The sequence below is a fragment of the Cervus canadensis genome, chromosome 1 (assembly GCF_019320065.1).
Source record: "Cervus canadensis isolate Bull #8, Minnesota chromosome 1, ASM1932006v1, whole genome shotgun sequence".
NCBI classification, from domain to species: domain Eukaryota; kingdom Metazoa; phylum Chordata; class Mammalia; order Artiodactyla; family Cervidae; genus Cervus; species Cervus canadensis.
Window position 1 is genome coordinate 34,504,503 of NC_057386.1, and position 26,535 is coordinate 34,531,037.

The 26,535-nt window shown below is 46.0% G+C and overlaps 1 long non-coding RNA gene across 1 annotated transcript in view; it reads left to right on the forward strand.

Annotated features, from left to right (window-relative positions):
• Positions 1-1,360: 1,360 nt before the first annotated feature.
• LOC122446544 overlaps positions 1,361-26,535 on the forward strand; it is a 52,854-nt gene continuing 27,679 nt past the window's right edge. The window contains exons 1-2 of the long non-coding RNA XR_006270902.1: positions 1,361-1,447; positions 3,724-3,821. This is a non-coding gene — a long non-coding RNA (uncharacterized LOC122446544). The remainder of the gene's footprint in view (positions 1,448-3,723; positions 3,822-26,535) is intronic.

The window sequence follows — 26,535 nt, forward strand, 5'->3', positions numbered from 1 at the left end:
ACAGGTAAACAGTAGGCTATGTACATACACTTACTAGTTATTATTATCATTTTAACTTTGAAAGTAAATCAGGTTTTAGGTTTCTTTTATTTTTATCCTTGTGTTTAGAAAACTCAGATTAAAAAAAAATTGGATTATATGAGGCAAAGTCCAAACTTCAGCTGTTACGTCAACTTTGTTCATTTGGAATTACTTTATTTTGGAATGCACAGCAAATGAAAATTGTCTATGTTTATGGTGTACAGCATGATTTTAAACATTTTTTCATTTTTTTGCTGTGCTGTATGGCATGTGAGGTCTTAGTTCCCCTACCAGGGATGGACATTGCACCCCCTGTGTTGGAAGCATGGAGTCCTAACCCCTGGGCCACCAGGGAATTTCCTACAATGTGATGTTTTGATACACATATGTATTGTGAAATGTTTACCACAAGCAAATTAACATATCCATCACCTCACAAAGTTACTGTTTTGGGGAGAGGGTAAAAATGATCAAGATTTACTCTCCTAGCAAATGTCAAGGATACAGTACAGTATTGTGAACTACTATACATTAGATCTCCATAACTCACCCATCCTGCATACCTGAAACTTTGTACCCTTTAACCTACATCTTCCCTATTTTCCTGGTCCCTTAGCTCTTGAAGCCACCATTCTACTCTCTGCTTCTAAGAGTTGAACATTTTTACATTTCATATATAAGTGAAATCAGGCAGCATTTGTCTTGCTGTGTCTGGCTTTTTCAGTTAGCGTGGTAGATTTAGCCATGTTGTCACAAATGTCAAGATTTCCTTCTTTTTTAAGGCCAGACAAATATTCTGTTGTATATGTACACCACATTTTCTTTATTCATTTGTCAATGGACACTTAGGTTGTTTCTGAGTCTTGGCTATTATGCATAACACTATTATGCAGTGAACACAGGAGTACGGCTATCTTTCTGAGAGAGTGGTTTGACATCCTTTGGATGTATACCCAGAAGTGGAATTGCTGGATCATATGGAAGTTCTAGTTTTAGTTCTTAGAGGAACCTTCATACTGTTTTCCATAAAGACTGTACTAATTTATATTCCCACCAACAGGACACAAGGGTTTCCTTTTCTCCCCATCCTGGCCAACCTTGATTTCTTTGTTTTTTTTGATAAAAGCCATTCTAGCAAGTGTCACACCAACTTTAGCCAGGTCTCCAGTTAACATGAAAGATGGGGGCTAATTCATTCTTTTAGGTTTTAGAAATGTTGACATTTGCTGGTTTGGGACAGCACAACCCACATTTCCTCTTCAAGGCTGAATGTTAATATTTCTCATGAATGTTTCATAACCCTCAGAGTTGGACTTTGCAAACCTTGCCGAAATACACAAGACAACTCACTGGCACAGAGTTAACTGCATTTTATGGTGTGCCCGCTGTGTCATGGAGCTTCATGAACAAGATTTCATCTTTGAAGGTAGGCAGCCTTATTCCCACTTTGGCGGTGAGGAAACTGAGGCCTACAGATGTTGTCTCTTGACAAAGGCAGTGATTTAGTAAGTGGCAGAGTCCTTACCTTTTGATTGTACCCTTGGTTTCTCATAAGGGCCATGAAAATACGTTGTAAACCGTGCTGCATTGAACAACAGTAAGGGACTGTTATTACATTATCCCACCATCGATTTTTAGTGCTCAGAGTAATTTTCTTGAGCTTTTTATTTTCCTAGTTGAACAAATATCCAGCCACTTGTGCATATCGACAGCAACAGCACTGCCTACGTGGCCCCTGCAGCGTCCTGCAGTGCTGAGAACACATCCTCAGCCCCCAGTGACCACAGGCAAGGCGGGGACAATGAAAAGAGGGCTTTATGAGTCTTCTCCATCTTTTGTCCATCAGCCTATTGCCTGGGAAAATTTCAAGCTTGTTTCCCAACCCCCCCCTCCGCCCCCCGCCGCAACTCCAAACCACTTTGTTGCACCAGCATAATTTCTTACGATAACATTAACATATCATTGGAGCTCATTACCTTTGGTGTAATAGTTCCCTATTGAACTGTGTCAGACTAATTATGTCAGTTCCTTTTCATTCCAGTTTAGTGCTTCTCCAGAGAGTCTCAGTGCAGCACCGGTAATAATGATTAAACTGCTGTCTGATGCTCCACTGGACGTCCAAACCAAACAGGGGAAATTTCTTGCCAAAGATGGGACTTGCAGTGGCCCTTGTACTTGACGAAATTTGGTGTTTTAAAAGCCATTATCCGGTGGACATTTCCCTAGGACGGTGGAGGGCTGATAGTGTTTCTTGGGGTTTGGGGGGAAAAAGAGCAAATTAGGGAGAGAAACAGCTCAGCCAGCCACATCAGCGGCTGAGAGGCAACCCAGGAGCATTCTGGTCGTCTCTGAGCCCTTAAGTTCTGATCTGGTATATCTGGATCGAAGATTTGCCACTCAGCTGGCAGAGGTGGGTGCGCGGGAAGAGGCCAGGGTAATGAATCAGGACAAGCCAATATCAAATGCTTAAAGCTCTGTTGCTAGTGTCAGACAAAAGAACCCAGGGAAGATGAATGAAAATGAAGTCACTTTCACCTTCCCTGTCGTCTCAGACAGAGCTCTTTGCTCCAGTCTAGATCGAATGTGCTTTTGTCTTTTTGCATAAAGGGCAGGGAGGCTGTCTCCTGCTCCCAAAAGCGTAGAGACAGAGGTTGATGTTCCTCATAGCTTAATGGGATGTCAACCTGTTCTGAGCACCATTCTTTTCTTTTTTTAAAAAATTTTTATTGAAGTATAGCTGATTTATAATATTGTGTTAATTCCTGTTGTATAGCAAAGTGATTCAGATACACACACACACATATATATTCTTTTTCATTATGGTTTATTACACAATATCAAATGTAGTTTACCATGAACTCCTGTTCTTGGTAATTCTTAATGATCCTAACAATAATGACTAGATATCAGCTAAGCAATTACTTTGAGCCAGGAATTGGGTTAAGGGCTTCACGTCTCCTGGCTCGTTTAATCCACAAAATAACCTGATGAGGGACCATGGTGCAAGGAGAATAAGTAACTTGCTTAAGGTCACTTGCCAGAACCCCCATAACTGATCCCCAAGCCTGTTCATTCAGTCAACCCCTATGGTTGGGGGTGACTCCAGCCTTGATCTGTGTCCCTCGGCTGTGTCTGGAGCATCACCGACAGTCTTGGCTTTCTTGGGGCTGAGAGCTCAAGCTCAACTTCAGTTCAGGGTGATCCGTGCTATAACTGGGCAAAGGCCAAGGGCTGTGAGAACACCTTCATTCCCAAGTATTTATTTGAGTGCCTCTATGTGCCATGCTCTGCTGGGTCCTAGGATGCCAGGGTCTGCAAAGCTGCTACAGACCTTGCTTTCACGGAGACGTCAGTCCAGCTGGGAAAATGTAATCTCTACTTGGCATTTATTAAACTCTTCCTATGGGCCAACCAGGGCTTCCCTGGTGGCTCAGAGGTTAAAGCACCTGCCTGCAATGTGGGAGACCCGGGTTCGATCCCTGGGTCAGGAAGATCCCCTGGAGAAGGAAATGGCAATCCACTCCAGTATTCTTGCCTGGAGAATCCCATGGACGGAGGAGCCTGGTAGGTTACCAGTCCATGGCGTCTCAAAGAGTTGGACACAACTGAGCGACTTCATTTTATGGGCCAACCTCTGAGCTAAGTGCTTTTAAATAAGTCAGTGTATTTAATCCTCATAGTAGCCCTCTGTCACTCCTACAGGTGAGAAAATGAAGCCTTGGAGAGTTCTGCAATTGGTTCAAGGTCACTGCTTCGAACCACCACATTCAACCACAGGCAGACCTGACCTATTCTTGGAGGTTAGTATAATGGGGTATATAGAATTTTTCCCTTGAGGTCACCTTATTCTAAGAGGAAGAGGTCTTTGAGACTCTCAAGCCTCCTATGGGACCTGGGGGCCTGATGCCAGCTGGGCACATTATATCCATATGGACTCTGCTGCCAAATTGGCTAAAGTGGGAAGGAAGACACAGAAGCTCTGGTTCAATACCATGAGAGATAGCAGAGAAACCTGTGATGTCTGTCCAGCAAGGCTTTGGCTCAAGGAGGGGCATACATGCCATGCCCTGTCCCAGTGGGCCATGCGCCATGCCACTGCTGCTCAAGAAACACCAGCTGATGCTCATGGACCTTTGGGGATGTAGGTGCAATGGAAAGCTGTCTCTTTTGATCTTGACATTAGCCAGTGAGGTAAGCATCACTATCAATATTTGTGAACGAGGAAACTGAGGCTGGTGAAGTTAGCAACTTGGCCAAAATCAAAGAACCAGTGAGCGGCAGAGGAAGGATTTGGACTTGGGTCTGACTTCAGAGTTCAAACTATGCCCCGCCCCCACCGTGTTGTCTCACAAAGCAAGGCCTTCATACTTAGTGCTGTGTCCCTTCTCCAGCTGTCTTGACCTTTCCATCCTTCAAATCCAAATGCTGCCATGATTACTCATTCATACCTACTCAAGAGAAATGAAAACAGACATTCACAAAAAGACTTGTATGCACTGTTCACAGCAGTATCATTTATAACACCTAAACGTATGGAAATAACCTCAATGTCCATCAAAGGATAAGGAAAATGTGGTATATCCATATGACAGCACACCATGATGTTCAAAAGAAATAAAGCATGATACATGCTGCAACATGCATGAATCTCAAACATATTTTGCTGAGTGAAAGAAACCACATAGAAACCCCTACATATTGTATGATACCATGTACATGAAATGTTCAGAACAGGCAAATCTATAGAGTTATAAAGTAGATTATGGTTGTCCAGGGTGTAAGTGGGGTGGGGGACATAAGAGTTTCTGATAATTCACACATTGTGTATCTTTGCCGTGATGGCTACAGTCTAAAATGAGGTTTTGGTGATGGCTGCAGAACTTTGTAAATAGTCAGAGAATGGCACCTTCAGAAAGGCAAATTTTTATGGTATGGAAGTTATATCTTCATAAAGTTTAAAAAATTGAAAGAGAAAAATACCTTGAAACTTCTGGACAAGATGAGCCGAAGGGCCCTTCCAGAGCTCACTGACTGAGCTTCCTGGGGCAAACCTCCTCCCTCCTGACTCCCCAGTCAATGCTCTTCCCACAAAGACAGGCTCCAGACCCTGAGCTGACCTGTTTTCTTTTTCTCCCAGGATCGAAGTGAGCTTTTTGCAGAGTTTCAGTCTCTGGAGGGGTAAAGTCCAACTTCTTATTCACCATCAAAGGCACAGAATCTGGGTCAGCAGAAAATGCACATTTTTTTCCGCAAGGAGTGAGGTCAAGGAGCAGGTGTCAGGCTGGCAAATTAAAAAGGAGGTCAGGAGGGGCTGAGACACACCATCTGCCTCTTGGCTTGGGGCTGAGAAGGAGCTTCTGTTCAGAACCTGTGCAGGTCAAACAGGTGAGTACTTACAGAGAACAGGTGAGAGGGCTGAGCCGGGAGCGGGAGCATTTGCAAACCTGGGGCAGTGGAGGTTATTCCGTAGAGGGGGCTGAGGGCAGCCGAGCCCAGATCCGGGCTGGGCCGCTGAGAGTCGGGTGAGGCTGAGCGGAAGCGGGGCAGGGCTGTCAGAAGGCAGAAGAGGGGAGAGCGACTGATTTTGCCTCGGTTGGTTGAGAAAGACTTTTCTCCCCCTAGAAGAAATTACTCCCCTACCATCCACTCCCTGAAAACTTTTAATGGCAGCATAACTTCCAGAAAGTTGCACAACCCATTAGTGTAGAGCTCCATGGAATGCACACAATGCCTGAGCTCGACCTGCCATAACAAAGAACCACAGCCTGGGCGACTTAAACAACAGACATTGATTTCTCTCTGTCTGGAGGCTGGAAATCTGAGCTCAGTGTGCTAGCCTGGTTGGATGCTGGTGATAGCCTCTTCCTGGCTTGCAGATGGCCACCTTCCCACTGTAGGTGTGTTTTTGGCTGTGCTGGGTACTGGTTGTGGTACACGGGCTCTTTGATCTTTGTTGCAGCGTGCAGGATCTTTAGTTGCGGTACTCAAGCTCTTGGCTGTGGTATTTCTGTTGTCTCATCCACTCAGGCCATTGACTTTATTATGGCAGCTGGGGCAAACTGATACAAATTGCATTCTTATGCTCAGTGCTCACCTTATCTTGCTTAATCCCCATACCAACCCTGCGGAGTAGGAGTAATTATGGCCTCCATGTCACAGACACGGGACTGGGGCTTGGAGGTTAATGACTTCTCCCAGGGGTTAACACAGGGGTGTGCCCAAACTTCTTTCCTTTTTCTGAAGATGTTCAGAGAGGCAGGCTTTGCTGTTATACCCATCTTACAGATGGGGAGACTCAAGCTCAGAGATGTGTCCTAAGTTGCTTAACCAGCAAATTGTAGGACCCAGGACTGAAGTAGGAGGCCTCTGGCTTAAGTGCTGTTGATTGCACTGCATCAGTCTGGATAGGTCAGGTTGAGCTGCAGTAATAACAACAAAATCCAGATCTTAGTGGCTTATGGCAACCAAAGTTCTCTTCTTGCTCATCCTGTATGTTCATCGTGGGTGTCTAGCCATGCTGCTTCTGACCCTTCACCCTGAATCCAGGCTGACTGTGGCCCCTCTTTCCAACATTGCTGGAATTCTGGAGGGTCTCACATTGGCAATTAAATGCTCTAACTCCAAAGTGACAAGGGCTTCTCTGGTGGCTCAGCTGGTAAAGAATCTGCCTGCAATGTGGGAAACCTGTGTTCGATCCCTGGGTTGGGAAGATCCCCTGGAGAAGGGAACGACTACCCACTCCAGTATTCTGGCCTGGAGAATTTCATGGACTATATACTCCATGCGGTTGCAAAGAGCCGGATATGACTGAGCAACTTTCACTTTCCAAAGTGACAGTCACTGTTTTGCTCAGACTCATTGGCCAGAATTAGCCATGTAGCCCTAACCAAGGGCAAGGCCAGGGTGTTCATCCTACATGAACCCAGAAGACAGAGAGGGAGACAAGATTATTGAACAGCATGGAATGAATGAGTGAATGAATGCATACGATTAGAATCCCCATCTGAGTTTAGCAGGTGTTGATGGACCTGAGGGGGCTCCCCAGGGAGCTCAGTGGTAAAGAATTTGCCTGCCAAGCAGGAGACCTGAATTTGATCCCTGGGTTGGGAAGATCCTCTGGAGAAGGAAATGGCTACCAGCTCCAATATTCTTGCCTGGGAAATCCCATGGACAAAGGAGTCTAGTGAGCTACAGTCCATGGGGTTGCAAAGAGTCGGACACAGCTCAGCAATAAACAGGAACAGCGGCAGATGGACCTGAGAAAGAATAGATATATACTTGAAACCAGTCGAGCATTAGGGCACTGGGGGCTCTTTGGGTCCTAAGAATAGGTTTAAAAATTGTGAAAATGTACTGGTGTTCTGTCCCCCTGCATCATTTACAGCCCCTGCATGTTCTTTGTTTCACCAAATTTCTTTGCCATTGACTGAGGGCAGTGGACCCATCCTACCCACACAGGCCCCATTCCGGGGGTGATTGATGACTACTGGACACACACAGACGGACACAGAAGGAAATTTCTGCTTCTTCCACGAGTCTCAGGCAGCTGCGGAGACGGCAATTTTTCATGTGAGTGTTAGCTGGGAGTCTTTCTCAGGCTCCCAAGCATAACTAAGCCCAGACAGGCTCTGTGAGATGAAAAGTAAAGCGTTGTTTTTATGATGCCATGAAAATCCTTCTTTTTCCCCCTAAAAGAGAAACTTATTTATTTCTGTGTGTGTATGGGTTTGCAGTAAGTGTGGAAGGATTAAGCCTTTGAAACTGTCGATTTATACCCATGAGCAATGTGAAGTCTTTGTCTCGGGGAGGAGAGAGACTTCCAAATCAAGAAAGAAAAAGTCAGGCCCCTTCACTACTGCACTCAGTGGCTCCTTCGCTAAAGGGTTACTGAGTACCCATTGACCGGGATCTGGTGTCAGGGGATCCGGCTTCAAGGCTGTGTTGGATCGCTTTTTAGCTGTTTGTGCCCTGGACTTAATGTCTCTGAGCCTATTTCCTTCCGTATAAAGTGGGGTTTCACATGAGGACATAAAGATGAAATGTATTCATTCATTCATTCAAGCCAATATTGAGTGACCACTATGGGCTAGTGCTGTTCTAACTGCTGAGGCTTACTCCAGAGTGGAAGGAAAGTAAAGGACCCCTGGGGGGGTGGGGGGCACAGATTTAAGTGCTATGAAGGAAAATCCAGCAGAGTAGGGGGTAAAGCACGTCAGCGTGCAATGGAGTGGGGGTGTATTGGAGAGTCATGAAAGGCTTCTTGGAAGAGGTAACATGTGAGCAACTGATACAAGGGAGAGAACAGAAATGGGATACAGGGGAGATCACCATTGCAGACAATATTTCTGTACCTGTACTAAGTGTCAGGCAGTGTTCCAAGGGCTTTACCTGGATTCTTCATTAATCCTCTCTGTGCCCTGAGAGATATCATCATTGCACCCTATTTACAGAAGGCAAAACTGAGGCACAGAGTTAAGTGATTTGCTTAGGTCCCAGGGTTTGAACCCAGTGACATGGCTCCGGCAGCCACCATCCTAATCACCACACCACACCCCAGCCAGGGAGCCCAGGCTGGGATGAGCATTAATTTGGGACAAAGTGCTTTGCAGATGCAGAAGCAAATGTGAAAAGCCATTGCTAGTATTTTCTTCAGGACGTGAAGCGAAATCTATCAGTACTCCTGGAACCCGTGGTCTGCTGCCCACTTCTGCCAATTTCCTCAAGAACAAGGGGGCATCGGGGAGACCTATGGCCTCAACTCCCTACATGACTCTCATCAGGCTACAGGAAAATGTAATGTGCTGAGGGGTGGGAAAAACTGACAAACAAAAGGGACAACTGCATTTGCTCTTTGTAAAATATATCCACATGCTGAAAATATGGAAAATGGAGAAAAGAGGAAAAGTTATCCACGTCGTCACCATTTCAACACAAGCACTGTTAATATTTTGGAATATTTCCTTTTATCCCTTTTCAAGAAGGTGAGTGTTTTAGTAGTATGCAGCAGAAAATAAAGAACTCAAACATCTTAGAATATGTAGATGATAATATAATGTTATGTAACAGGAAAATATATGATATTGCACTATCTATTTAACTTCTATATTCTCCAAAGTATCAGCTCTCCCAAACAATTCAGGGCAACATTTACAGCCCTGTGGCAGATCACTAGAGACTGGGTTACAGGTTGGACAGTTCACTCTGGGATTATCTGTCAGCCTGATGGCCACTTAACTATGCTGTCACCTGTTCCTACGGTCACCAAGCATTTTGATTGTATACCCCTCTTAGGAAAGAACACTTTAGCATCTACTTTCAATATAGGCCTATTTCTTTATAAATTGTACTACTACCAGTCTGCAGATTAAATATTAGTATGATTGTCGCAATTGATCCTTGAGGGGCACCAACCCTTCTCAAAGTAAAAAATTCAAGTATAACGTTCTAGTCAGTCCCCTGCATCTGTGGTTCTGCGTTTTTGGTTCAATAGTACTTACTAATGAAAAACAAATCTACATATAAGTGGACCCGCGCAGTTCAAACTCATGCTGTTCAAGGGTCAACTGTACTTGAACGTTAGTATAGTATTTTAACATAGTTTAATTTCTTATTTTTATATAAAAGTACAATGTTCTAATATGGTCTTCCCACATTATTTCTTGGGCTGCTCACATCCCTTGATTTAATCCCTGCTCTTCAAATCCAGAGAGTTTTGTAGACAGTCATGGGGTATCCTGTTGCAGGGCAAAAAGATGCTATTATACTTTAGGCTAAAGCCTGAGCCCTGAGAACTCGGGGATTCTGTGTTGGGGTCAATTTTCTTCAAGTCTGAAAGGACAGGGTGACCCCAGCTGACCAGCCAAATCCCCGTAGTAACTGGGATTTGGCTTCAACCTCCCTAGCCCGAGTCTTCTTTTCAAATATAATGGGGCCACAGACTACCATGTAGAGAGTGAATGAGGGCTTTGCTATGCTGGCTGGGAGGGAGCCAGGGTTCCCCTCATGTGCGTAGCTCCCCAGGGTCTCCTCTGTACGTGAGAATATTTGTAAAGTCCTTTACAGATGACAAAGCCCCTGTACAGCCATTATCTGATTTGATTATCACAACACTGACCCTTTTAGAGTGAGAACGAGAGTGGGAAAAAAATGAGAGAGAGAAAAATGTAGGAGTGAGTTAAGCTGAAATGCTGAGACTGGTTATTCTTATTTTTATTTTATCTGTTTTTGTTTTTATTAAAAGCCTGGGTCTTTTGGACACAGATATCTCTGTGTCCAGCCAGCAGTCAGGTGGGAGAAGCAGGCCTCTTCATGATCAGACTAGAGACAGCCATGGACTCTGTTTCCAGCAGTGACAACTGGCCCCAGGGGAGCTTGCTGTCCTGACCTTGAACAACGCAGAGGTGCATATCTGAGGTCTGGGTCTTGGCCAAGAGTCGGGGGTGAGGGGTCTTGCCTGGCCTCAGCCAGTTTAGCTATGATTAGCTATAGCCATGGGGAGCTGACCTTGCCTTCTTCTCAGAGGTTATCGAATAATCACTTTCTGAGGCAGGTGTTAATTTTATGCCCATTTTACAGATGAGAAAACTGAGTCTCGGAGAAGTTCACACCTGTTCGTAAGCATCATAATCTGGTCTGCTTGACCTCAAAGTTTAACGCCTACACTCTACTCTGTGAAAAAGATTCATAGAGAAGCACAGCTTACAGGAAAGGATTATGTAAAGTGACTCATTTGCCATCAATCAGACCAAAACAGCAAGAGAAAGAAATACATTTAAAAGCTCTCCAAAATTTGTCATTTGCTTGGGTTTATCCTGATTTACACAGGAATTGAAACAAAGCTTAAAAGATTGTATCCCCCAAAGGGGAAACCATAGTTTGATTATCCAGGGATCCCCCAGAAGCCAAGGACTGTTGTTCCAGGGGAGAAATTTTCAGACTCCCAAATGTGTGTGTGTGGGTGTCATAGCTGAGGAGGTGAAGGGGAGAGAGAGGCAGAGCAGGAGGAGAGAGGGTGGGACCCCCACGTGATCTCCCTGAGGGGCCGACCCCAGACTCCCCCTATCCGTCTCCTCCCAGGCTGCCCAGGGGCCTAGCTAAGTGTTTTAACTGTCGACTCTGAAAAAGGCCATTTCCCGCCAAGACTATAAAATGGAAAAATGGAGAGGCCGTATGCACGGCAAAGAATCAAATGTGCAGAGCCTTCCACGGAATTTATAAATCAGTTACCAGGAGCATTAAAACGCCTCTTGCCGCACTTAATCTCCGGCTTCCTTTCTTCTCTTCTTCCAAATACCAAACACATCGTTCTTTTTTACTGGCTCTGGTGGACTCTTCAATGAAGTCTGTTCCTATTTCAGAATAAATATATGTGTATTCTCTTCTCTGACTCTGCTTGACTGCAAAACAAACAATGATGCATGCTTAGGCCGATTCTCCAGATGAATAGGAGAGCAAGCGGTCTTGCTTGTCTTGGTCTGGGTGCTTTCTGGGAGCAGGAAGCACGGCTGAGCTGAGTGCAGTGCCGCCGGCAGCACCCACATAACTTAGGACACGTAGTCTGGATGGAGTCAAGGCTGGTCTAGTAAAAGACAGGTGCACCGAACTGTACCCCAAGGTGTCCCTTAACAGCTGTATCACTGCAGGGCTCACAGAGGCCCTCCCTGGGCCAGGCACTCTCCTAAGCCCATTACATTTATTGACTCAGTTTAATCTTCACAATAACCCCAGTCCTGTTATGATTCCCATTTATGGAAAAAGAAATGGAGGCACAGAGAAACTAGCTTTCCCAATATTAAAAAATATAATTTTGTTTATTTATGGTCAAGCTGGTTCTTTGTTGCTGCTCATGGGCTTTTCCCAGCTGGGACGAGCGAGGGCTACTCTCTAGCTGTGATGCTTGGTCTTTTCATGGCAGTGGCGTCTCCGGTTGTGGAGAATGGGCTCTAGGGCACACAGGCTTCAGTAGTTGCGGCTCTCCGGCTCTAGAGCACAGGTTCCATAGTTGTGGTGCATGGGCCCAGCTGTTCCGTGGCAAGTGAATCTGCCTGGACCAGGGATCGAAACTGTGCCTCCTGCGTGGCCGGCGGACTCTCCACCACTGAGCCACCAGGAAAGCCCGAGCTTTCCCAGTTTTCTGCAACCAGTAGTTGGTGGTGCTGGGATGTGAATCCAGGCAGCCTGATCCAGCAACAGGGCTCATAAATGCCACCCACATTCTCTGCAGGAGAATTTCCCCCCTTACCATAGTTCAGGGAGTCTTCTGGAATGCTGTTTGGAATGAGAGGACAGAGCTGTGCAAACTACCAGTCTGCTTATTCCCAGGATGTCTGTCTGCTGGGCTGGTGCGCTATGGGCTGTTCCCATAACAGAGGAATCACCACCCTTTAAAACACCTTGATCAAGTCAATACTTTGAAGCTCTGATACTTTGGCCACCTGACGCGAAGAACTGACTCATTGGAAAAGCCCCCGATGTTGGGAAAGATTGAAGGCAGGAGGAGAAGAGGACGACAGAGGATGAGATGGCTGGATGGAATCACCAACTTGGGGCACATGAGTTTGAGCAAGCTCCAGGAGTTGGTGATGGACAGGGAAGCCTGGTGTGCTGCAGTCCATGGGGTCGCAAAGAGTCAGACATGACTGAGTGACTGAACTGAACTGATCAAGTCATAGATGAGTCTTCTGCCAGGTGGAGGGCAGTTCAAGCATCGTCAGCTGAAGCAGGCCCACCCCAAGCCCCATAGTCCCTGGAAGGCTGCCCTGGGGAGAAGCCTGGGTCTGGGGATCCAGAGGAGAGAGTCTTCCTCCTGAGGCTTTGAGAAAGCTTGGCTGGGAAAAGAGGAGGTGAGGTGGTTTGAACAAAGAGCCTGGGCTGAGGGTACATCTTTAATATGCCTGTGACATATGTGGGGTGATGAAGAGCGGCTTCAGAACCTGGCTACCTGGCAATACCCCAGCTCATGAATGCTGCATCTCTTCCTGAATGTCAGATTGTCTTCCTTGGAAGGCCCACTGCATCTTCTGGTGAACACTGTGTGGGGTCCTTGCCAGACATCCAGACACTGCTGGACTTGGCCACTCACCTTACACCAAGGTCTCTCTCTCCCGTTCCTTCCTGAAATTGGTCCAAGTGGGGCTCTTGATGGCTCCCTTATGGTCCATGCCCACGCACACACCCTCACCCTCACCCACACACCCACCCCAGTGTGTCCAGAGGATCTAGGGGGTAGTCTTGGTCTGGCACCCCCAGTGGGGTTGCTTGACTTCTCTGAGCTTGGTTGAAGTTGGTACCTGGGATCCCCTTAACTCCTAAAGGCAGGGCTGTGAGACCCAGGGTGGCTGTCACCAGGAGCTGGCAGGAACAATTCTGTGTGAGGGGTGTTTGGGTGCTCCATCAGGAGCCCTCGTGACCTCACCTGTAGGGCCTCTTCCTGCCTTGAAATCCCACAGTCCTTAGTGAGAATCTAAGGGGGGATGTAGATTAAAGATGGCAGGTTATTGAGGTGGATGATGACCTGTAACTAAACAGCTGAATTGTAAGGAAAAAAAGGAAAAGAGTCAAGCCTGGAAGCCAGGGTGGTTTCACGGGAAACAAATCACACTGAAGAATTTCCCTGGGAGAATCAGCAGCCCATTCTAGTGTGAAAACATGGAAAATGATCTCACAGTTGGACAACACTTCACAGTTGGGTGGCACCTCCCTTGACTTTGATTTCTCCCCTGCCCCTCTCATAAGAGTCCTGGGAAGTAAGTCTGGGAATCTAACACCTTCAGTTTATAGATGAGAACACTAAGAGAGGAGATGGGATTGGCCCAGACTCGCTCGGCCCAGGGACAAGGTGTAGACTGCAACTCAGCGTTTCCATCTCTGCTTCAGGGCCCTTTCTGCGGTGTGCATCAGGTCTCTTGATTTTAGCAAGATATGCAAAAATTTGCACAATCTCCTGGAGGGCCAATTAGAGAAGTGTCACCAGGGTGATGGCAAGCGTGGTGACTTGAACATCAAGGCCCTTAGCTCTTTAACAACTGAATGTGGGATTCTCTGGAGCACCCCAACACAGCGGTCCTTCCATGGCAAGTGTGCTAGAACCCCAGTCGGCTCCGTTGCCTTGCTCCTGCTCCCAGGTGGAGTTCCAAGTCTTAGATCGTACTTCTCAGCCTGGGACCTGGTGCTGCATTCCAGATTAGGACAATTTTCTTTCTCACCAACACACAAATCCCTCATCGGGGTGCCCAGTTATTTTCGAGTCCTCTGTGCGCAATCTTATCCCTCATTTCCAGGAACTGCATTGGCACCCGAGGCTCTTGCAAGTAGCAATTTACTAGAACAAAACCAAATCCCTAGTCAGATTCAAAAAGCAATGAAATAAATAGAATTGCATTTTTCATTCGATGTCAGGCCGGTAGAGACACACCCAGGCAGGGGCTCAAAAGTACCTTGTTTGCTGTCCTTTTAAAGAGACACTGCTGGTCAATCAATCAGCCATTTTCATTTAAACCTGGGAGCACAGAGGGAAACAGAGAACAAAAGCCGCTTTTCTCCTTCCAAGAGTCTCTGAGACCAGCTGTTCCTATTTCTTAAATCTGCAGACCCCCTACTCCCATCCTCTGAACCTTTCTCCTACTTCTTTTCCTCAGGAAATTTTCAGCAGGAAAGGAGCATCTGGAAACACAGGTTTCCATGGAAAAGACGGCAGGCTGGGCTTTGTTCTCATCTCCAGCTGATGGAGACATGCCTTTGTGAAGGCGGCAGGGAGCGCTGTCGGGGTCACCAAGTGGTGGAAGCCTTCTCTGCCCTGCAGCACATCCTCTTTTTGTTGCGCTTGTTCCACACACCGTCTTCTCCCAGAGCTGGCTTGATTTTAGCAGGACACGGAGAGCCTATCCTGGGGCTTCTCTGACTTTTCCCTGTGTCTCCAGCCTCTGCTCCATCCCATGCTGCACTGCCTGCTTCTACCTGACCGGGAATGTGATTCAGCTCTGTTCATTTACGGCGCAGTGGTGGCCGGTCAGCAGGACCGAGCTGGCCATTTCCTTGTTAGGGACCCAGAGAAAGGGGAGTGGTGGATGTTGTAGATGTAGGGTCCAAATCTCTCCTTTACAGATGAAGACCCACAGGCCCAGAGAGACCCAGAACTGGCTCAGGTGCACAGTGAGTGAGACACTGGGTCCCCTGGCCCCAAGCTGGGTGGTCTGTCCATTGATACATGGAGCCCAAGATTTGAGTCGGCCCTCCCGAGCCATGTCCTTGGTAGGGGAAGTGGAATGAGATATCTGGCAGGGCTAAGCTCTGTGGCAGAATGATAAATGGCCCCCTTGCATTGCTAGGAAGTGGGTTCTGGGAACAAGGGCAGCCAACGCAGCCATTTATCCACCTCCCAGTCAGCCATGGGCCAGCACTGTGGGGAGTAAAGAGAGGGGAGGCTACGGGCACTCCAATTTGTTACTGGCAGAGACTGCCGTCGGGGGTGGACCAGAGCCTCAGATGTGAGGTCTGTCTGTCCTACAGGTCAGGGCTAGGCCAAGAACATCCTTTTAATTTCAACTGCATTTAAAATCAGAGCTTTAAAATTTATGTTAATGGCAACTCTGAGCCTTGAAAGTTCATGTGTGCGTATATAAGATACATAAAATTTTTTTTAATGGTGTAGGATACAGGCTGTGGTAAGATAAGAATTCTCAGACATAGGTGATGAAAGAATAATTTTTTAGAGGCCATTTGGCAAGTGTCTGTGAAAGCCTTAAGATATTTATACTCTTTGTCTTAGGAATTCGATTTCTGGAAATACATCCTAAGAAAATGATTATAGATGGAGAGGAAGATGTTTATAGCAGCACTAAATTAGTTTCAATCTTAATACTTGGCTATTGAAATACAATGGTAAACTATGGTATATCCATTTGGAAAATTATTACGAATCATTTAAAAATGAGGTAAAGAATTCTAATGATATAAGAAATGCTTATGATACAATGTCTAATGAAGAAAGTAGAGTATTGTAGTCTAAGCCTTGACTGATCTGATTTTTTTTTTTTCTGTTTTGTAATGCAAGTGTCTGACTTAAGCTTTGATTTTGAAGGCATCTATTTAAAGAGGTATCTACTTCAAAGCTTCCCAGGTGGCACTAGTGATAACCTGTCTGCCGATGCAGGAGACTTAAGAGGTGTGGGTTTTATCCCTGGGTCGGGAAGATTCCCCTGGAGGAGGGCATGGCAACCCATTCCAGTATTCTTACCTGGAGAATCCCATGCACAGAGGAGCCTGGCAGGTTACAGTTCATAGGGTCACAGAGAGTCAGACATGACTGAAGAGATTTGGCATGTGTGGCACTACTTCAAAGCTGACTATGGAGACTAAACACCTGGCCAGTCACACCAGGCCACCTTCCCTCATGGAAGTGCCTCTGTTTTAGAGGTTGTAGTTGATTTCAATAACTAACCATTTGGGACGCTCCTTCTTTTTCTTTTCTCACTTCAAATTCCAATTCTTCTGTTTTAAATTCACCAATAAAGACTGAGCTGTAGGAACCCTAGGCCCCTCCCAGGACCCCAGTAAAGGCAGAACCCCAGACTCGTGACATGTGCGCGCTCTCTCTCCCTCTGTAATCTTGTTCTGTGGCCCCCGGAAGGCTGTGTGATTTCCAGGTCTTACAAGTAATAAACCTTTATGTTTTTTCAAAGCTTCCTGATGGTTATTGCTGAGGAGCATCTTGCAATCATAATAAGAGCCACAAGGGCCTGTCCAGCTGCAGTATCGCTTATTGACAGGATAAGACCACACAACATACGCATACAACAGGCAATACATATACATATATTCATTTTTTAAAAAAAATTTACTTATTTATTTTTGGCTGCACTGGATCTTTATTGCTGCGCATAGTAGTAGTCAAAGTCGCTCAGTCGTGTTCGATTCTTTGTAACCCTATGGACTATACAGTCATGGAATTTTCCAGGCCAGAATACTGGAGTGGGTAGCCTTTCCCTTCTCCAGGGGATGTTCCCAACCCAGGGATGGAACCCAGGTCTTCCACAGTGCAGGCAGATTCTTTACCGGCTGAGCCACCAGGGAAGCCAAAGAATACTGGAGTGGGTAGGCCATCACTTCTCCAGCAGATTTTCCTGACCCAGGAATCGAACCAGAGTCTCTGAATTGCAGGCGGATTCTTTACCAACTGAGCTATCAGGGAAGTCCATTGCTGTGCATGGGCTTTCTCTAGTTGTGGAGAGTGGGGGCGACTCTTTATTGTGGTGCGCAGGCTTCTCGCAGTGGCTTCTTTTGTTGCGAGGCACGGGCTCTAGGGCGCATGGGCTTCAGTAGTTGTGGTGTGCAGGCTTAGTTGGCCCCTAGGCATGTGGCGTCTTTCTGGATTAGGGATCAAACCTGTGTTCTCTGCTTTAGAAGGAGGATTCTTAACCACTGGACTACCAGGGAAGTTCAATATATATATATATTTATCTATCATCTATCTTTTCAGTCTTTTTTTTTTCTTTTGGTCATGTAGTGTGGCTTGCAGGATCTTAGTTGCCTAACCAGGAATGAAATCCATGTCCCCTGCGGTGGAAGCACAGAGTCCCACCCACTGGACTGCCAGGGAATTCCCTCTTTCAGTCTTTTTTTAAAATTTCTACATAATCTTAGAAAGATGGGCAAGAAGGAGGCAGGTCCAGTGTCTGCAGCAGCTTTTCTCTGGAAGCGGGGGGATTTGGGATGATTTTAAACACTTTCCTTAATTTTTTTATGCTGGTCTTGTTAGCAGTCCCAAGTTTATATACACAGTGAGGCCAAACAAACTGGAACTTGAGAGTTTGGGGCAGAGAGAGGTTTATTACAGGGCCATGGAGGGAGAGGGGCATGCCTGCCCCTACCCTAAAGTCCCTGAAGAATTTCAGCAAAGCATTTTTAAAATTAGTTTTTATTAGAGGATTGTTGCTTTATAATGTTATGTTAGTATCTGCTCTACAACACAGTGAATCAGCTGTATGGATATGGATGTATCCTTATGTAACAGATATGGATATCTGTGTGTGCCTGCAGCGTGCTAAGTCGTTTCAGTCATGCCTGACTCTGCGAGACCCTGTGGACTGTAGCCCACCAGGCTCCTCTGCCAATGGAATTCTCTAGGCAAGAACGCTGGAGTGGGTTGCCATGGCACATATATCCCCTCTTTTTTGGATTTCCTTCTCATTTATCCCCCATTTTTTTTTTTTTTTTCAGATTTCCTTCTCATTTAGGCCTCTGGGTCAGGCCCCATCTTCTGGGGGCACTCTGGAGTGGATCAGGCCAGGGAATTCAAAGTTAGTTTATACTTCAGGGCACTAAACGTAGTGCCGGCCAGGCATGGGGGACGGCGGGGGGGGGGGGGGGGGGGGGGGGGGGGGGGGGGGGGGGGGGGGCATGTGATCCTAGCTCAGGGATGGTGCTGGCACCAAATCCTGCCGGTCCTAAGGAGAGAACCTGCATTCTAACAATGGAACTAGGGGAAGCATTCTAGCGATGGAACTGTGAGGAGTAAGCCGGAAACATTCAACTGTCCTTGGGCTGATGTAAAGCATCCTGACCACCTCCCAGGCTGGGAGGATGGCTCCCGGGGAGGGAGTTAACACAGCCATGGGGTGAGGGAGGTGGGAAGCTGAGCCCATGCTTCTCTGGTTTCAAGTCTTTTCCAGCTTGTCTTGGAAAAGCAAATGCATGACTGTTGGCATCCCCTTCCAGTGGGTGGGCTTGGAAGAAGCATTTAGCATCTTATTCTCAAAGCCCTGGAATGTCAATGATAGCGGTCCCTGCCGGGCTGCTGGGGGTTGCCTTCTCCATTCCAGCCACCTAGACTTGGTGTTGCCTGAAGGAGGCTCTAAAAGCCAGGCTTTATTCAGCTTTATTCAGCTGCAAAGTCAGTGGGAGCCTGGGAGGCCGGCTGGGCACGTGCAGAGAGCTGTCTTTGCAGATCCTGGGCCTGTGAGCCGCCTGGCTCTGAGCTGAGCAAGGGGGGCCAGGCCCTGCCTTTCTAAGCCTTCAGATTTCCTACCATCTGCTTAGTCGGACCGCCTGTTTAAATTCTCTACTTGTCTCGCCTTCCACAAAATAATTAGCATTCATTTGTTCCTAGAGCTCGCGTGGTGACATTAGTCATTGTAGGAGCTTTCAGTGCAGCTCACAGAAATTTCCATTTGATGTAAAGTTGAAAATGGCTTTCGTGGGACTCTGCAGGGCCCCCCTCACTTCTGCTCTCTCACCAGCATCTGGCGCCTCCGTTGGTTCCCTCCCACCCGTTTCTTTGTTGCAATCTGAGTGATGATAAGGGGGAGTGGAGGGTGATGGGGTGAGAGGGGACACCATGGGGAAGGAGACTCACTTGGGGAGAACCCATCAGGGTGGGAGGGGGCCTGGGCTTTGGTAAGGGAGCGATTTTTGTGCTGGGCTGTGAAGGAGCTCTGTCTAGCTCAGACACACAATTTGCTGCGGAAAGGCTCTCGGATGTAATATCTGCTGCACAGAACTAAGCAGAGCAACCTGCTTCCCGCCTGAGTGGCTCAAGGTCCTTTGGCTTTTCTTGAAAGCAGTCGCTTTCCCTTTCTGAGAACTCATCTACTCTAGTGTGGGTTAATTGCACACTCCTGGGCCGGTGTCCTGGCTCGCCTACAAGTCATGAACACTGGGCATGTAATTCCCTGAAATCATGCCTCACCCTCTCTAGGCTGCAAAACCCGTTCATCTACATAGTTTTCTTTGATTCTTCAAACGACTTGCTAGGTGGGCATTAAGATCCCATCTGAGACTCAGGGAGGTGGAGGGACCTGCTTTGTGATTCTGGGCCTTTCTTTGCCCATCTGTAAAAAGGCTAGGTTGAGCAAGTTGCTCTCCAAGGGGCTGTGCATATTAAGCTTCTCCCAGATGGTGTGCGTTGGGACTGAGGGATTTCGTCCTGTGTGGGTCCATAAAGTGGACCCTTCACTGGATGGCACTGGTGGGCCCTGGACCATGGCAAGCTGCAAGGTATTGTAGGATGCCTTGGTCTGAGATGTAAGACAGATCTGGCATCAATTTCAGGCTCAGCTCTTTTTTAGCTGTCTGGCCCTGGGTAAGTGGCATCTCTTAGCTGGCTCTCAGTTTCCTTCCCATGCACAATGGGTTTGGGTGGGGGATAGTGTCATGATCCCCTTTTGTCTGCCTCACTCGAGTGTGAGCTTCAAATTGATGTGAGAATGCCGTGTGGACCAGACAGATGTAAAGGTGTGTTTGATTTTTTTGTGGAAACAATACACGCAAATTGTACAAAATTTAAACACTCTGAAAGGATGATGAAAAATAACCTTCACCCTCATCCTGATTCTTAGTTTCGCACTTCTGCTCCCTAGAAACAACCCAGTCTTAATTTCTTGAGTGCTCTTCTTTAGAGATTCTCTACATGTCCAGTCTATAAACATGTATCTCATGAATAGAGGACGTTTAGGATTTTAAGGAATATTTGTTCCTAAATATTTCCTCTCCTCCTTCTCCCACGAGCATACACCCTTGCTCTATTGATGTTGGACTTGGCCATGACTTGCTCAGGCTAGTGGGATATTAGTAGGTGTGACATGAGTAAAGATTCGAAATATGCTTACTTGCTGGAGCTCTCCTTGTGCTCTGCTCTGACCATGACAGAAACATGCCCCAAGTAGATGGCTGGATGGTCCTAGAAGGAGAAACATGTGGATTACAGCTGTTCCTGGCTTTCTGTAGTCCCCCAGTCTGAAGAAGTGCAACTGACTACATATTTTTGAACCTGATAATGAATGCTTATTGTTGTATGTCAATGATTTGAGGGCTTGTTTGTTATGTTGCAATAGCTGTTTGATACAATGTCTGTTGTTGTTCAGTTGCTAAGTCATGTCTGACTCTTTGGGACCCCATAGACTGCAGCATGCCAGGCTTCCCTGTCCTTCACTATCTCCCATAGTTTGCTCAAACTCATGTCCATTGAATCATGTCCATCTCATCCTCTTCCACCCTCTTTTCCTTTTGTCTTCAATCTTTCCCAGAATCAGGGTCTTTTCCAATGAGTCAGCTCTTCCCATCAGGAGGCCAGAATATTGGAGCTTCAGCTTCAGCATCAGTTTTTCTAACGAATATTCAGGGTTGATTTCCTTTAGGATTGACTGGTTTGATCTCCTTGCAGTCCAAGGGACTCTCAAGCATCTTCTCCAGTGTTTATGTACAGTTTAAAAAAAACAAATGGAAGCAATGTTTATATATTCACATGTTATTAAGGATCTTGCTTTCTTCAAATAATAAATGTTGGGAGAAATATGTCTTAGAAATTGTTCTATATTGAGACATGTTCATGTGTTCCATTCTTTGCAATGGCTATATAATATTCCATTGTCCATGGCGGAGCATGTTACTTATTGATGGGCATTTAGGTTGTTTCTGACTTTTCCTGTTACTACAAGTACTGTAATGACTCACAATTATTTGTAGGACAAATACCTAGAAGGAGAAATTACTAGATCAAAGGGTATGTTCAAAGAAGTTTAATCAGTTTCTTCTCCCACAGGCAGTATATGACAGCTGCTGTCTCCCCATGCCGGGGATAATACTGGGAAGATAGCTCTTTACCCCAGCAATAAGCCTTCTGACTTTCCATCGACAGCCCCATGGTCTTCAAGGCTCACCACAAGGTTTCTAAAAAGCAGTGTTTTCCCAAAGTGGTATATGATTTCAGGTGGCACCAGGGAATGATTTTTAAAAGGTGCACAGACCAGACACTCACTAACACTGAATCACGTAGAAAGAAAATTATTCCCTTTTCAAGTCTCTTTCACTCCTCTGATTACATTAAGGATAAAGTCCCACTGGGCTGCTGATGTATTTTAGTCCTAGCCAGCAGTCGCTAATTTCCCTTTTATCAAAAAAGGAAGAGGTCTTGAGCTCCAAGCTTTCAATGGCAGTAATACCTGGCTTTCACTGTATTCATTTTTACCACTTACTTAAAAAAGAAGGTCTGTTTATTTAATTTGGTTGCACTGGGTCTGTGTTGCTGTGCAAGGGCTTTTTCTAGTTGCGGTAAGTTGGGGCCGCTCTGCAGTTGCTGTGCACAGCCTTCTCGTTATGTTGGCTCGTCTTGTGGTGGAGCACAGGCTCTAGGATGTGCAGGCTTCAGTACTTGTGGTGCGTGGGCTCAGTAGTTGCGGCTCCTGGGCTCTGGAGCACAGGCTCAATATTTGTGGCACACAGGCTTAGTTGCTCCATGGGATCCTCCTGGACCAGGGATCAAACCCGTGTCTCCTGTTTTGACCGGTGGGTTCTTTCCCACTGAGCCATCAGGGAAGCCCTACTGGTTACTTTTATTGTGACTAATGACTGTCTTTTTTTTTTTTTTCTCACTTTGGGTGATGATGGCATGTTTCCCTTGAAAAGAAAAATTTATTTCATTAGCAAAAGAGCTACTTTTGATGTTATAAAATATATCATATATACAAGAGTTTATGTAACTTACACAGTTTAAGAACAGTAAAACAAAGCCCATGTTTCTAAAACAGTATCTCAAAGCTACCTGGGACACAGGAACTTTTCCATGAGAAGGATGGCCATCGTTCCCCCCTCCTCCCCCAGCCTCCAACACAGGAACCACCCGGGTACCACTGATGCTTCTGCTGTGACAGCTCTGTCTCCTTTGTCAATTGCACCAGCTTCTAATTTTAATAAATGACCAAAGCAAACATTACTGATCACTCTTTTTTTTTTTTTTTATGTACCAAGCCCTATTTTGAGCACTTTACAAAGAGTGTTTCACTTAAGTCTCCCAGCAACCATGAGATGGTAGTAACAAGAGAAAAAAATTCAGTAAAAAAATAACAGTTTGTGGGGGTGAGGGGGAAAAAAAAATAACAGTTTGTGGTCAGATTCTTTTTCTTTCTGTGAAAATGATTTTAGACCTAAGAGTGGTAGGGATAGTATGGAGCCTTCATGATTACCTTTCACCCAACTACATTCACTGCTAACATCTCACACAACCGTAGTACAATGATTGAAAACCAGGAAGTTAACACTGATTGGATGCTATTGACTAATCTTATTCAAATTTTACCAGTCTTCCCAGTAAGATCCTTTTTTTGGGTCCAGGATCTAATTCAGGATCTTATATCACTTTTTTGGTAGTCCTGTCTATCTAATTTCGTTCAATCTGGGATAGTTCCTCGGGTTTTCTGTACCTTTTGTAATCTTAATGCTTTTGCAAGAACTGGCTAGTTATTTTGTTGACTCTCAGTTTGGGTTCATCTAAAGTTTTCTCATGAACACCATGGAAGTGATATATTCCACTGCTCATTGCATTATACCAGGAGTTATCTGTTTGTTTCTGATAGTGTTTTATCTTTCAAAAATATTAAGTAGAGATATTAGTATGTCTACAAACAGAGTTCGTGAAGTTTTGCTTTTAACTGAAGTGTAGTTGACTTATGGGCTTCCTTGGTGGCTCAGTGGTAAAGAATCCGCCTGCCAATGCAAGGGGTGTGGTTTCAATCCCTGGGTTGGGAAGATCGCCTGGAGAAGGAAACAGCAACACACTCTAATATTCTTGCCTGGAGAATCCCATGGACAGAGGAGCCTGGTGGGCTACAGTCTGTGGGGTCACAAAGCATTGGACACAACTTAGTGACTAAACAACAACAACATATTTGACTTACAATGTTGTGTCAGTCTCTGCTGTACAATGATTCAGTTTTACTCATGTATACTTTTAAAAATATTCTTTTCCATTATGGTTTATCCCAGGAGATTGTTCCCTTTGCTATACAGCAGGACCCTGTTGCTTATCCATTCTAAACATAATAGTTTGCATCTATTAATATTAATACCAACCTCAAATTGCATTATACCAGAATATGTGTGTGTGTGTGTGTGTATTAGTTGCTCAGTCGTGTCCAACTCTTTGCGACCCCATGGGCTATAGCCTGTCAGGCTCTTCAGTCCATGGGATTCTTCAGGCAAGGATACTGGAGTGGGTTCTCGTTCCCTTCTCCAGGGGATCTTCCCAATCCAGGGAAGTGAACCTGGACCTCCTGCATTGCAGGCAGATTCTCTACTGTCTGAGCTATGAGGGAAGCCTAGGAGGTATCTGATGTCAATATGTCTTGGGGAGATATGTGTGACTGAGGTTTGGGAAATCCTTCTGTAGGTAGAGTGGCTGTACCCTGGTGGCATTTGTGACGTGGATTCGTGTCTCCATAACAGTTTCCCCCCATCCTGGCCTCTTGCAGAAAGCTGACCATCCTCAGCCCATGTCATAACTCACGGCCCAGCTCTGTAGTGGTCTCTATAGAAACCAGCATCTGCATCCCATCCCCCCTCCCCATCCCCTTGTTTCCTCCATTCTGTCTTGAATGGTGACTGGTCTGAGACTCTACCTAGCTTTGATGCCCATGCTTTTTGAGAAATGCTCCTGCTGGCTCAGATGTATAGTGAGAGACAGCTCTTTGGATCTGAGCTTCCCTCGGATGCAGCTTTTTAGGTTAGAAAATAAAGATGTCCCAGGCAGGTGAGAACTGTGACACCCCCGACAGAAGCATCACTGCAGTTTTTCCTTTCAGCCCCCAAAGAGATTTTCCCAACTGATCTTGTTCACCATCTGTTGCCAAATGGTTTGCTTTGTTTGACTTTCCCTTTGTGCTCGGGAAAATGGACTGTGAAATCACAACCTCTCTTCCCTCTGTGATCTGAAGAAATTCTCTCTTTTGGCTTCTTTCCCACTTGGATTCTCCCTGGGGCGCGGGCCTGGGTGGGTACTTCTGGGTTCTTGGATCTGCTGTTGGTTCCTGGGCAGCCTGCATTGGTTCAGGTCTTGGATAATATTGTCCTGAGGAGAAAAGCCAATTACCCAAAGCTATGACTAATTAACTACCACAGAGGGCTGAATTTCAGAAGAAAATACCTGACTCTCCCCAGGGCCTGTTTAATGAGATGACAGCCCCACAGGGTTGCCTTGGACAATTTCAAGGCCTGAAACAGATCCTACTACTCAACTCACGCTGAATCGGGCCCCCAACATCACCTCTGCTTAACTTCCGGCTCATACCCTGTCTGGTTTCATATGCTGTCAAAGCCATCCAAAGAAGATGAGAAATAAGTTAGTCATGATTTTTTTTTTTTTTTGGTCAATATGAGTCCTTTCTTCATTTCTCTCTCTCTCTTACATGTGAAGTCCTGGTTTAGGCACCAGAAAATGCACAGGAGACTTTGAGGAGTCTCTATCAAGGAGAGGAAGTCAGGGAGGTAAAGTGGGTGCAGTAGAATATGACTGACTGCTCTAGTAGAGTCGTTGATTAACTCAACAACTATTCACTGAGTACTTACTTATATGCGAAGTGGGGCTTCCCTGGTGGCTCAGATGGTAAAGAATCTGCCTACAATGCAGGAGACCCGGGTTCAACCCCTGGGTTGGGAAGATCCCCTGGAGAAGGGAATGGCTACCCACTCCAGTATTCTTGCCTGGAGAATTCCATGGACAGAGGAGCCTGATCTGCTACAGTCCATGGGGCTGCAAAGAGTCGGACATGCCTGAGTGACTAATGCATATTTACCATGTGCGGGGCACCGTGGTTGCTGCTGTGGAAACAGCAATGAATGGGCCGTTAAGTATGATCCCTGCCTTTTTAGAGCCTGGAGTTTTGTTGGGAATTCCAGATAACATTGAATAAGAATGATGAGGTCTAAGGTAGATGCTTTGGGAGTGAGGTGAAAGAGTCCTAACCCAGTGTGGGGGTGAAGAGTACATCTCCAGGAGGGACTTGGATAGTAGGTAGAAATTATGCAGCTTGAAGAGCCAGAGGTGGATGTGTTGGTGTGTTTTGGGCAGAGGCAATGGGCCACGATGCTTAGAGATAAGAAAGTGTGGTGCATTTGGGAAGCTGTTGGAAGGTCAAATTGGAACCCAGAATTCAAGCAGGAGAGTGGAGAGAGGTGAGGCTGGGGATAGAGGCAAGGAGAGCCTTGTATGCTCAGGGGTTTGACTCTTTCTAAGAGCAATGGGGAGCTATTTCAGGGTCCTATATGAGAGTAATATGTTCCGATATTCATCTTAGAACAGTCAACATGGCTGCTGGCTGGAAAAGCGAAGCAGGAACGATGGGCAGGTGTTGCAGAAGACCTGGGATGAGATGTTGGTGACTGGACTTGAGTGGGATGGAGAGAAGGGAATGCATGGAGAAGAGGTCTTCAGTACCACTCCAAACCTGGGAATAACAGCGTGGGGATACACTGAGTCTGAGTCCTGATTGGCTCTATACGTTTTTTTTTTTTTTTTTTTTTTAACAGCCACAGATCTCTGTGAAATCAGAATTTACTCTTTGTGGCAAAACCACCGTTATTGTTTATCACACAATGAGTTATAACCAATGGAATGTGAGCAGAATTGATGTAAGCTATTTCCAGGCCTGGTTTAAATGTATCTCACGTAATGCTACAGTGTATACCCAAAAGAGTGATTTTGTAAGATGGAAAGAGCCTGGATCCCTGAGTCCCCACTAGGAGGAGAGA